The following is a 13,084-nucleotide window of genomic DNA, read 5'->3' on the forward strand; positions in this document are numbered from 1 at the left end:
ATTGGGAAGTAGAATATTGTGTAAAGCATGTTCTATAGCGATAGAAACACGCAGTAAAACACAGTTCTAAAAAAAAAAAGCCATTACAGACGGAAATCTAAATATTTCAAGTAGACATGATTATCATAGACATTATTCCAACTTACTGATTATGCAAGCGCATGAATGTTCCACGAATCTTGGTAATTAGCCATTCAGGAATTAATGGCGTAAGTTGTATAAATAACAAAACTGTGTTTACCTCTCATTACCCAGCAAACTCAACAGCCATACAAACAAATACGATTTAAAGAAAAACGAATGGTTTATGTTTATTTAAAAATCAATGTTTGCTACACTTCTAAATTCTATATTTTTAGAAATAGGAAGTATTGCAATAATATCTAACTAATGGGGTTTCTTGTGCCCTGAGAAAAACAAAAATTGTTCAGTACGTGGGCCTGGTGTGAGTGTGTACAGACAGAATGAAGTGCAAACTTGGTGCACGATTATGATTTCGCTGTTACCCCCACTCCGTTAAGCGGAAGTGCCACTTTACTGAATCGATTTGAATTGTCGATTACGAATGATTAATTAATTTAAAGAGAAACACTAATAAGAATAATTGAAGGGTAAGTGAGAATTAAAAACGGACAAAACTTAATGGTAAACTGCCGTAATTTGAGCAGAATATTTACTCAAAATTACTTTACAAGATTGCACATAAAATGAGCAAAGAAATGAACTCGGAGGGGTGCTGAAAGCACGCAGCCGGTAGGTGAAGGTTCTAGTCCAGTTACAGTTAGGGGAGACAGTCCTTTGTTTTAGGCAACGGTACCTAACTGCGTTGATTTTTCTGCAATGTCCAAGCAGCCGCCAAAGGGTTTCCTTTGACCTTGGCCACAATTTATATTAATTAGTTTGAAACTTTTTCTCAAGAAATGCTTCCTTGAATGACGTCACGCTTCCGCCTACATTATCTATTTATCATTGTGAGCATTTATGGTATTCAATCGAACGAAGAAGGAATTATCGCATTTTTATTCTTTATGCTTTTATTAAGTGTATTATTCATGTCTCACTTTCTAAAATTTATTAGTCCAATGGTATTTTTGTGAGCACCTACTGCATAAATGTTCAAAACAAATGTTGCTACTTATATACTATCGATGAAAAAGCAAAATATCGGAACTTTGTCACAATCACGATCCAAGTAGGAGCATAAGGAAGTTTTTTTTTTTTTTTTTAATTAGAATTGTACTGAACTAGTTAAGACAAACATTCTTAATAAGAATACTAACAATAAGAAACACATAAATATTTAAGACAAAACAAGTAAATACTGAGCATATATAAATACATGAATAGAGGTGAATTATCGGTCAAGATCAAGGATTAATGCAAGCTGTTCCAAGGTTAAAAGAAGAAAAATTAATAATGTTGCAAAGAAATAAAAATATAGGCACGTGTGGCTATAAATTTGATTTGTTTGAGGGGGGGTCAGGGCGACACTCGGCGTGAGATGCCGAACTACGCCGACTGTCAGCCGAACTTACGCACCCAAGGTGGTGGCCGTTAAATACTGAGTGACGCAAAACCGGCGCAGTCAAAGGTGCGCTTAGTATTAAGACACTTCTGTTTCTGTACTTGCGGCACCCCCACCAATGTACCTGGACAATGTTGTTTTCTCCCCACCATCGTGGAAACATATCTAAAGTAATGATCCCCACCACCTTCCAATTTCAGCCTTTACTGATGAGTGAGAGGACAAACTGCTATTTCTCTCACGCTTATTCTCTCAAACTCTCTATCATATACAAACCACGACCTAAACTAACAAATATACACGCGTAAATACATACATAGACACTCGGATACCCAAAGTGAGGACCGGCTAAGCGCGCTGTCTAGCGGCCAGCCAAACAACCAAGTCACAGCTCGCAACAACATTGCGTCCTCAGTGATCGCCCCGCAGTCAAGCGTCGTACTTCGAGATGGGAAGGAGGTCGCTTTGTTTCGAAACACCGCCAGTCCCATCCACGTAATTTTCGCACAAGTGTGGCAACCCCCTTAGTAAAAAACAAAATACAAAAATCCCTCCAATAAAGAAAAAGTGTGTTAATATTTCATTTTTTTTTGTTCGTTTACTTTTTTTTAATTAGTTTGTTTTCCTATTTTCTTAGTTCGTTCATTTCTTAAATAAATAATATAAAGAATATATTTATATATATATAAATATACAAGTATACAAAAATCAAGCACCCAAGAAGAATATAAGTAATTAAATTAAAAAACCGTCCGAGTTCTTAATGAGGAAGTCAGCTGCATATCACAAAAAGAAACAAGGTAATTAAAAAAATTGCATTTTAATTACAAAAAAATAAGAAATGCATTTCCCGGAAAGTCTCTTATTATTATTCCTTTTTGTTAAAATGTGATTTGAAAAATTTTTGTTTTTGAGTGCGCCCAATTAAAAATAAAATTGTATTTTGTGTTATTCAATTCAATACAAGGTCAAGTGCAATACACAGGATTGCAACGCGGTTTTATTTTATTTTTCAGAGATAGACAAATTCCCCCTACTATTTACGCCCTACTTTTTATTTCTGCAATATCAATGGACAAAAAACCTTTTTCCCTAAACTTAGTACATCTTATCATAAATATTACCCACGACCGGTTCCAAGATTACAATAAAAAATAAGAAAAATTACTGTATAAAAAGGGGGCGTAAAATTTTTTAACAATTTCATTTTATTGTTAATTTTCCTCATTTACTTTATGTTTTTATTTTATTTTACTTTTTTTTCACAAATAAGTGTTGCAATAGTTGTGAAATCTTTTTTATTTTATTTTAATTTAAACATGCGTCAGCCTGGCATCAGCTGTTTTTTATTTCACTTGTCAATGCACTTTTTTTTAATTTTTTGTTAAACTAAATGCAGTTTAGTACACTTTAACATTTTTAAAATAGAGTTCAGCATTATTTTTTCTCAAATTTATTCATTTTCTAATTATTTTATTCAATTTTTTTTTTTGTAACTTTCTCTTACTGCTAGCGAAACGTATTTTTGTGATCGTTGGGAAAGTGGGAACTTTGCTCTTTTTATTGTAACCTACCCGGTATTCAAATAAACGTTGCGTGTAGGTTATAAATGATAACCCAAAATTTTGAAGTACCTGCTGTTCAAAAAAGTAAACAAAAATCTTTTTAATAAGTTTGAAGTTAATTTTCTTAAGTAGGAAGGTTTATTTCAATTTCTGGTCAAGATTGGATTCTCATCCCAATTTTCAAGGTTTAGATCTTAAAAGCACTTTATTTTTCGCCAAATAATTGCCAACTAATGATCTTTTAATTTCATCTGATTCATAGAGCATGTTGCAGTTCTTTATTTTGTTGACCGGTCCAGCTTTTCTTTTGGAATACATGGAACTCGGGGGCCAATGTTAAAGCCGATGCCATCTGCTTTGGTATTTCTTTGCAGTGTTCGGAGTTTTCGGCGAGACCTTTCAGCCTTCCTTCAGGTCGAAAATTCAGAGCCAGTAAAAGTGGCCTTTATGTGATCGGTGCATCAACTTAATGTGTTTTCCGCTTTAAGTTTTTTAATTATTATTTTCTCAAAAATGGTCCCCTTCTTGTGGCAGTAAAGTTAGAATTTCACTTGTAGGTCTGTCTATAGCTTTTATTTATAACATTTACGGGAGATTCAGAAAGAGATTAGGTACAATTAGGCTTGTATCTAAAATCAAGTGCTATTTAGTAACTTTTATGAAAAGTATCTACATATTTTAAATAATTTTAAACTTGTTCTCTCTTTTTTTTAATCTGATTCGGCGTAAGAGAAAGTTAATAGAGTTATAGACAAGTTTTTTATTTTCAAAAACACAATTTAAAAATGAAACACTGCTTTTTTTTAGAAGTAGGTAAAAAAGAAGAAGTTATTTTAGATTATTGCATTAGAACTGTTTGGACGAAGCCCACGTTGTACAGATCAGCTGATAACCACATTTTTCCCTTGTGCGACATCTGATTTCATAAAATGTCTGTATTCAAGAGAGGTTAATTATCTTATTTTTATAATGAGAATCAATATTCATAAATTTTAACGCGAATTATATATTAATGTTTTGAATGTAATAAATTGAGTGTTTTTACTTCCTTTTACCGCTTGTAAGAGGAATTATAACGACCCTGCCAAAGGTTTGAAATGATGTATCAGTAGCATGTCTTAAGCACAGAAACTGGGTAGAGTTGAAACTCTATTAAGCTCCAGTACTGACAGAAACTAAGCGATTTGAATCCCTCAGCTGGAAGTGAAATATGTAGTACTGAGATGATTTCTCTGTTTTTTAAGGATAACTATAAGGAATAACTTGAACTTATGGTCCATCACTTTTACATCCATCCATCTTCCAGCCCATCTTCCATCTTCTTTAAAGAAGAATTAAAGAGCTTTAGGAAATGCGGAGTTGGCAAGAAATGGTCTAATTAGGAAAATGGGAATTTCATTCTCTATTTCCTCGTAATCGGCGGATACTATTTTTTTAAGTTCATGCAGACTAACAACTTGGACATGTTCAACCAATGTACGCTGCTTCATTAATATTACATTAGCAAGAAATTAAGCTCTTCGAGTTGTAAAATCCATTTGGTCGTGGGAGTGTTGTTTCTTCTCAAAACAAAAAAAATGGTCTCCTTTGGCGCTTCTGATTTTCACTTAATATTCCCTGTAATAAGCAATTCGACGTGTAAAGTAAGTGAAAATCGGATACTCCTGCGCAGGAAACAGAGAGTACCACAGCCAACTTAATTTAAAAATGCAAAATCGCTGAAAATTTAATTTTAGTTTAGCCAGATCAGGATGTAAGATTTTCGCCCAAAACCTATTTTTAAACGGAAGTGCCCAATTTTTCGAATCTGTTTGCTTTTCAGTTTTATTGCGAAGGTAACAATAAATATTTGCGCTAAAATTTTGTAAACACACTTTGAGAAAATTCATTTTAGTAGAATGTACGCATGGGATGAATTTTCGCGCTACTCTAAGGTACCATTTCAACAAGTTGTAAGGTTCTAAGTCTTGTACATTAGTAAGAGTTAAAACGGTGAAGAAGTTTCTGTTTTGCGTTTTTATCCAGTAATACAAGGAGCTTTCTTACTTAGGTGCCGAAGATTTCTTTGGTTTTGATCAAAAATGCAATTCTTTTTTCCTTTGAATCTCTTTTTGGTTCAAAGTGCTTTGTCCAAGGTTTGTATATTGAATAGCCGGTATCCCAGATGGTTGTGTAAGATTGTGTGGTTACAGTTTTAGGCCGATCTTCTAGTAGTCCGTCTTCAGAGAAGTACCGAACGCCCTGTTTAGACTAAGCCGCTCTTTTATTCGATATTGAAAATTAAAGGACAGACTGCTTACAATCCTTGATCTTCTGCTAGCGTTAATTCGTACTAAATGAAGTAATTTATGACGGCACGAAATTACAGTATGTCTTATATTTCTAAAGACTTGATACACTAAACGACTACGTTAAGAAGTTGTAGGAAGACAAATACTCAACTCACCGTTGAACCAACGTAACGGGGAAAGAATGTAAAAATGAGAACATTTCGGCTCTGGGAATCCTCCCCAGCATCTGGAAGCTATTGCAGCCAGCTCTGTCGGAATAGACTCTTGCAAGTTTTCCATCGAGAAATCATTTCTCGCATTTCTTCTGACTTAGCCTTCTAAGATCCTCATAGAGATATAAGTTCGAAGTCATCAATTCATCAGTTATTGTCAATTAATGTTTATTTTATAGCCGAAAAGATCATATTGCCTAAATTATTTAGAGATTACTTTAGAAAATTATTAAGAATGTAATTGTTTGGTATGTCAAAGTAGTAAAGTTAAAGATGTGGTTAGGTTTGAAGTGCAGGATAATATCGCTGATTTTATCCGGTCTTAGCGCGCTTGTTTCTGACCGGATGCAGATTTTCAACCATCATCAGAGGTTGATTTCTTCAGTTGGAAGTAGAGGATTTGATTTCCACTATGTTTTGTCGTTATTATTAACGATAATAAAAAGTTATTTATTTGTTTCTGAAACGGGAACCCTTTCACAAAATGCGCTCTTGTGAGTGCAAACATACATGCGACTTTGTAGAATCAATGTTCATCTGGCTCCCTTCAACTTGGAATGTTGGCAACACATTTAATCCAAGTTATTGTTGTATAAGTTCGTAGAATTTAAATTCCTCCAAAAAGGGCACCTTTAGAAGCATTTTTCTTATGAAAGTATCCATAATTGACTTTGTCTTGCATACCAATGTGAAGCAATGAGTGTATGACGTTTTTTGAGGACAATCAATCGTTGGGAGCCAATAGATCCTTCTGGTATTTCCGGTTGAGGTATTTTTATCGCTCAGTATCTGAACCCAAATCCGTTTTCTCACGTAGAGTTACTTTTGAGTACCTCAAAATGTCGCAATACTTCCTGAGTAAGAAATAATACCAAGATTCAAGTGAACTGACATCTTAAAATTGTCCCTGAAACTTCTAAAGAAGAAAGAATATTTTATTACCAAATTTATGCGATTTTGTTTTTTTTTACACATTCTTTGTGTTCTGTTTTTGAAAAATCTTTCTTACAGATAGAGGTTGGCACAAAGTAAAAATGCCTAGATAATAAATTTAAGACTGGCCCGATCGTACCTCGCTTCCCATGAGAACTGGGGATAATGTACAGTGAGTAAATTATCTAAATTCAAGAAAAAAAAACTTTATATTTTTTTAATTCCTGTTTGTTTGTATGTGAAAATCAGATATTAATTTCTTGAAATCTTGAAATTATTTATTTTTAATTAATTTAATATATTTTTTCAAGTTTTTTTTAAAAATTAATGTTTTTTTATTTTTTGTGCCTGCCTTTTCTCTGTTTTTGTTTTGTCTTTTGCTTTTTAATTAAATGCATTATTTATTTTGAATGCGATTTATTTGTGTTCTCGTTATCCTGCCACAAGTGCTTTCCAAATCGAAAATGTTAGATGAACCTCAGTCCGGTTTGAAAATGAAACTATTTGAGCGGAAATGATTACAGACAAACAAAAAAATTTTTAAAAAAAAAAATCTGGTTTTTGCAGAGCACTCTTGCGACAATTTCAGATACCGGAAGGTGTTTAAACGTACTTCCAGACTAGATGCCTGGCGAATAATTTGACATACAGTTCGTACGGTTAAAAAGTACACAACTTCTTTATTCTTGAAGAAGCTCTTGATGAAGGACAGCAGTGCTAACCGAAACCTAAAGAGATTGGCCTCCAGAGTAGATTTCCTCTGGCCATTGCCGATAAAACTTTCCCAAAGTAGATTTAAATATTTAATGGGAATAAGCTAGAATTATAAAAAAAAAAATAAAAGTAAAGTAGTAATTGCTTATTTTTCAGGAGGCGACTAGCTAACACTATACGGTAAATTCCTTTTATTAACCATTAAATAAAATCCAAGGTCTAAAGACCGGGTATCGAACCCAGTACTTGCAATAATACATGTCAGCTTCACAAGTCTTGCCTTCTAACCGCTCGGCTATCGTGGCGCCTTAAATATATTACTTTTTCGGGTAGTTTTTGGACGACTTATACACAATATATGCTTATGCAATCATTATATTGCTTGTAAAAATGAAATTTCTTCCCAAATTTTTGGAGTTGGAGGAAAATTTATGAAGTTATGATTATTGAGAACACTAGTAAGGGAGGCCTTGGGAGTTTTCCAGTACTCTAAGAAGGTATTTCCGCCCATTTGAAAATTAAATGAAAATACAATCTTTATTTTAAAATATCGAATCTGTGATTTAGAAGGCATTAGTACTTCACTTAAAAAAAAAATCGCAAACTAGGAATTTTTAAAAGTACTGTTTATCCTACTAAAATTAGCTCTATTTACATGTCTATCTAGAAATGGCCTCCCAACTAGTGTTTGTATATTTTCCTTTTCTCCTATTTTCTAATTTTAGTTAATTGTTGCTTAAAATTTGGCTTAATTATTCATACTTTCTTTTTGTTTGATTTACTATTCCATATTGCTTCTGCGATTGCTTAAATTGGCATGATCAAATAAATAAATAAATAAGATTAATGTATTGTGTAATACTGGGTTTATTAATAACTGCATCTATTTTTAGAAGTTTATTTTGTATTTCGCAAACACAAGTCACACACGAACGCAACAACTAGCAAACGCTCGAGCCTATCAAAATTTGGCTTCAAGCTAACTTTTACTGTTTTCAAAACATATTTTAATTTTTTATTTATTTTGTACATGCTTTAAGTTTAAATTTTGTATTTAAAAGTATTAACTCTCCTGTTGAAGCTTGTACATTCTGAAGTAAAAGGATGATTTGCGGAAGTGTCAGAATGACGACATTTGTTGTTTTCACTGGAACTTCATGTTTTCTTTTTTTTAAAAAAAAGATCGCTGAACACACACCCACAAAATGACATCATACGGCTTCCTTTTACCGTAGATTTGTATTGAAAGAATTGTTGAATAAAGTATGTAGTAAATATTGGAGATGTTCTCTTGCGTTGAACGAAAGCATGATGACGTAACAGCTTCCTAAAAACCACACACTTAACAACAATTCTCCCACAAAATGAAGGCCAATCATAGTTTACCAAATGAAACCCACCAAACAGGGGGGAAAACTGGAAGAAGTCTTGTGCAATCGTGGTTCTGGGGGGTCGCTGATGTTCTCCCAAGCTAGAATATAGGGGGGGGCTAGTAGCTATAACAATGTACTGAAATGGCACATTAGAGAATAGCCTAACTTCTCCCCTCCCTGAGAACTTCAAATAAAGCTCATTACACGTGGAATACGTGAAATAAGAGAAAAGCCACGTTTATGTAAACAGTGTCCCCCAGATTGAATCATAGCTTCGAAGACGATTATTAAAATAAAAATTGATCGAATAAAATGGCCGATTTTGACTAAAAGTTTACCGAAACTAGCACCTAAATATATTTAAACCTCTAGCGATTTATTTTTTTTAACGTTACACTGAACACCCCCACTTTGCAGACACACGATTTGAAAGAATCACTTTTTCGTATTCGTAGGACCCATAAAACGTGCATTTTAGGGAAAAATTATAATCGAAAATCAGTTCGATTGCAATATTTCCTTTTAAGAGTAGGAACAGGAAGTCGTGTGTGTGTCCGCTTCCACTATTGTCGCAGGTGTCAAATTTTGGAGTTTTCACCGTACAGAGTTTTAAGAAAAAGTGATACAAGTTGATCTGGGAGTATGTCTGTGACTGAGATATCAAAAGGAAAAGTCAAAGGGAGCCGATACCAAGGTATTCGACTACTAAGTAGATATCTCAATGTGCGGCTTTGCAAAATGTATCAGTTAGAACTTTAAGAATTGTAGCCAAAGAAGTTGGAGTGACCACACCAGATATTAATCTTCTGTTACTCTACTATATTATGGAGAAGGTATTGAAACAATTCATACCTTTCAACATTACGCAGATGATGATGCTGTAAAATCTATTTAAATGACACTTTGAAGGGAAAATTAAGCCCTGCTCTCCTTCAGAACGATTTTTCTGAGAAAATTGTACAAATAAAGTTCTTCGTGCAGATTGTGAAGTTTCCCGCCGGAAATACCTTCTTAGATTATTACCTCTTTTCCTTAATCATTTTTCTAGCAAAAATGCTATGACGCAGTTTGCAGTAGGCTTCTCTGTAAGGTTACACTTGATTGTAAAACACCATTGCAAACTTTAAAACGTTTGAAATCAACAATGAATGAACTATGAACTCAAAAGTTCGGAGATTGAAGACAATCCGTCGGTTCAAACGTTGAGCAGTTAGAGGAAATCGTGTGAGGAGCAGATTTTTTGGAAACAAAACGAGTGTTGCGATTGGTTCAAGTGATTTCTCCAATTATAGCCCAATGAACAAGTTATGTAAGGTCGATTGCTGTCGATTGCTGGTTGCTGATAACAGACAGTTTTTCATTAAAGTGCATAAAGCTAAGTGCATCGTTCGGGCCAACAAAAAAAAAATCAGCGCTGTGCACGCGGCCAAATGCATGCTGATAAGCAGGTTGACGTAACTTCTCATTTCCTTTACTTTCTTTCTGCGTGCTCTACCAGTAAGAGAAGTTATCGGGTCGATTTTTTTGAGACTTCACCGGCAATATCTGTGTTGGAGGTACCTTGGGTTCGAAAAAGGGTTTCTACAAATTGGTCGGTCCGGTGTGTTTACCCACCATAACTGGAAATCGGAAAAAGTTGTGGAAGTTGAATTCCGTTTAGGCGCCTTTAGTGGACCAGTTGTGGTCAAAATTAGACAATCGGAAGTTACCACTTAACTGAAGTTTATTTTTGAGATTTTCTTTTAAGTGCCTCCAACAATTTTCTTTCAGCTCGGTTTCTTCGCCTTTTATTTGAAACATTTATACTGGAAAATTTGATTTATGGGTAATTCCAGGTGGGAGGGGCGATGAACAGATAAAATGAGTAATTTTTGTGCTGGATAGAGCTCTCTTTTGAGTATTCATACTGAGAGCCTATATTTGCTATTAGAATTCCGAGTTTAAATCCATCTACCGGAAGTAGTTCTTAACGCAAACGATTGTTGACTATATTGAGATTTCCACAATAGTGGTTCCTAAGGCTCTTCTACAAACTTCGTATATACTAGTTGGCATTGCAGACGCACATATGTACTTTACAAGTTTTATAATCGGGTTTTACAAACTTCATAATCTTGCTAAGAATTAATTAAATATAGATATTGTTGTTTAAAGAAGATTAGTGAGTTAGAGGGTTTGCACAGTTGGACAGTTTGCGCGCCCCTTGACAGAAAATTAGCGTAGAACTTCCCTTGTAGAAATGATACTTTGCCATCTTACAGAATTATTATTGCAATTTTTTAGTTGTTCTCGAAAACGGGTTTTTCTGAACTATCTAGCATCGTAACTTAGCATTTAGCTCTCCATATCCTTTACTAAAAATACTTTTTCCTTGAAAATTATACATTTCGTGAAGAGGGGGGATACACACTACCCTCTGAAGTGCAGTTTCAGGGTGTTGCGCGTTGTACAATCTGATTGTTGTTAGAAAGAATGAACTATTTCAAAGATTCGCTGTTTGAACTTCGAACTTTTGAGAATTGTAGTTAAAAAGGTGACAGTGTTAATTTCCTTAAAGCTGCATGTTTGTATTGATCGCAATGAAGGTGTCTTCCTTCTTGATTTTTTAGTTTTTTGTTTTTATCAGAATATCCGTTTCGACGTACTCTGGATTCGGAAAAGTGATTTTTTACCAAGTAGTTCTTAGTGTTGTATAAGTTTGCGATAACTCGAAAATGAAGAATCGCGTTTAGTTGATATCCGATTTGATATATCGATTAAGGTTTTGGTTGAAATCGATCAACTGGAGGTGCCACTGAATTGAATCGATGTTGGATCAATTTCCCGTAAACTGAACAAAACCATGGTAGATCTAGGACTTTATTTGTGAAATTTCCCCCAGGAAAATAGTTCTTACAGCAGTTCAGAAGGAGAGGTGGGGTTAATTTTCCCTTTAAAGACTCTAAAGTGTCATTTAGGTAAATTTTGCCGCCTCATCACCTGCGTAATATTAATAGGAATGAAATATGTAAGTGAACTAGTTCGCTATCTAGTAGGCTAGATCAGTTTTTAGTTAGTTCGATCTGACGACTCTTGGAAGCGGCAGGCCTAGAACATCGATATTTACTTGCTGCCCTAATTTTGTACCTCCTTCCCATCCCCACTTTCACCGCCAAAATACACTGGTGCATGTTTTTTTAATGCCATTTTACTGATATTTAAGCTATGTACCTTATCTTAATTTGTTGCTTTTAACTCTAAATGTAAAGTTTTCATAATAATTATTTTCTTTTTGTTTGAACAGTACTTACTTTATAAGCGACTTATCTTTATTTCAAGTTATGCTTCATTTATTACAGTTAAAAAAAGGAAATTCTAATTTTCTAATTTCCAGTCAGAGAAAGCCTTGTGAATTTTCACCCAATACTTTCTCGAAACGAGGGCATCTAGAAACACTAGAAAATTTCTCACGATAGCAGCATTTAACTAGAGCTATTGAGAAAGTACCACTTTCTCTTGCCGTAATTTACGTCAAAGATTCTTGACGGTCTGTGCTGTAAAGTGAAATGTTAAGGTATGACACCGCAGCTTGCTCGAGAAACTTCAATAATTTTTTTTTGCTTCTATAGAAAAAGGTTTAAACCAAAACTATTTCTTACATACTCCATGTTCTGGTACAACTGAAAACGTTTAGCGATTGTCTAGAAAATTACAGCTATCTGCGCTGCACTTCCGGTAAGACTTCTGAGGGAAGTCTGGTCAGACGATTAATATTTATTACACTCTCTCCACCCTCAAGAACCTCAAACTTAAACACCGTGTCCTGGGGAAATGTTTCGAATAAAATGAACAGATCTAACTGTAGTATTGAATAGCCTAACAAAATAGTGTAAGCCTTACTGAACCTAGTATTGTGTAGCCTGAAAGCATGCACGGACGCTTAAGCGACATTTTGAGGGAGGAGTTCAGCCTGACGTTTAAATTTAAACTTCCATGTTCCACATCAAATTGTTTCCAGACAATCAAACTTACCGATGAATTTGTTAAAAAAAATCTGCGACGGAAACGACTTCCTTTTATAACAATCTCTGGCTACCAACTTATACGATATCTTCAAACTACGAATGGCAAAACAAATTTAATTCTTACTGACATGATACCATTTCAAAACCGTACATTACTCTGACATGACACGTTAGAGAAAGCCTAATTCCTTCCCTTCTCTGCCCTAAAGCGTATTATTTTAGGGCACAGTTTCGAATGAAAATTACAGATCTATATCTAATGACGTGCCCACAGGAAGCTTAGAAAGAGTAATGCGAGCCATTTCCGGGAAAATCTCAATAAAAAGTGAAAAATTCGATCAATAAAATAGTTGCTTCAGTTGGGAAATTTTCTGCACCCTTGGAATTTCAGCAACCCATTGAAACCTTGATTTTTGGGTTTTTAGGAGTTCCGTTGTTGATTACTCGCAACACAGCAATTTGAATAA

At 34.5% G+C, this 13,084-nt stretch overlaps 1 protein-coding gene across 6 annotated transcripts in view; it reads left to right on the forward strand.

The window, feature by feature from the left end:
• Nucleotides 1-1,609: 1,609 nt before the first annotated feature.
• The window catches only part of LOC141448391 (uncharacterized), a 54,826-nt gene continuing 43,351 nt past the window's right edge, over nucleotides 1,610-13,084 (forward strand). For 2 of the 6 annotated variants that reach the window (XM_074116744.1, XM_074116745.1), the window contains exon 1: nucleotides 1,610-2,325. The gene's annotated coding sequence lies outside the window, so the exon portion shown is untranslated. Of the gene's footprint in view, nucleotides 2,326-6,604; nucleotides 6,699-13,084 lie in introns of all 6 variants that reach the window. The other 4 variants (XM_074116741.1, XM_074116743.1, XM_074116740.1 and 1 more) reach the window with 4 other exon arrangements.

This window comes from Rhodnius prolixus, unplaced genomic scaffold (genome assembly GCF_049639745.1).
Source record: "Rhodnius prolixus isolate KJV_2025 unplaced genomic scaffold, Rpr scaffold_25, whole genome shotgun sequence".
In the NCBI taxonomy this organism is placed as follows: domain Eukaryota; kingdom Metazoa; phylum Arthropoda; class Insecta; order Hemiptera; family Reduviidae; genus Rhodnius; species Rhodnius prolixus.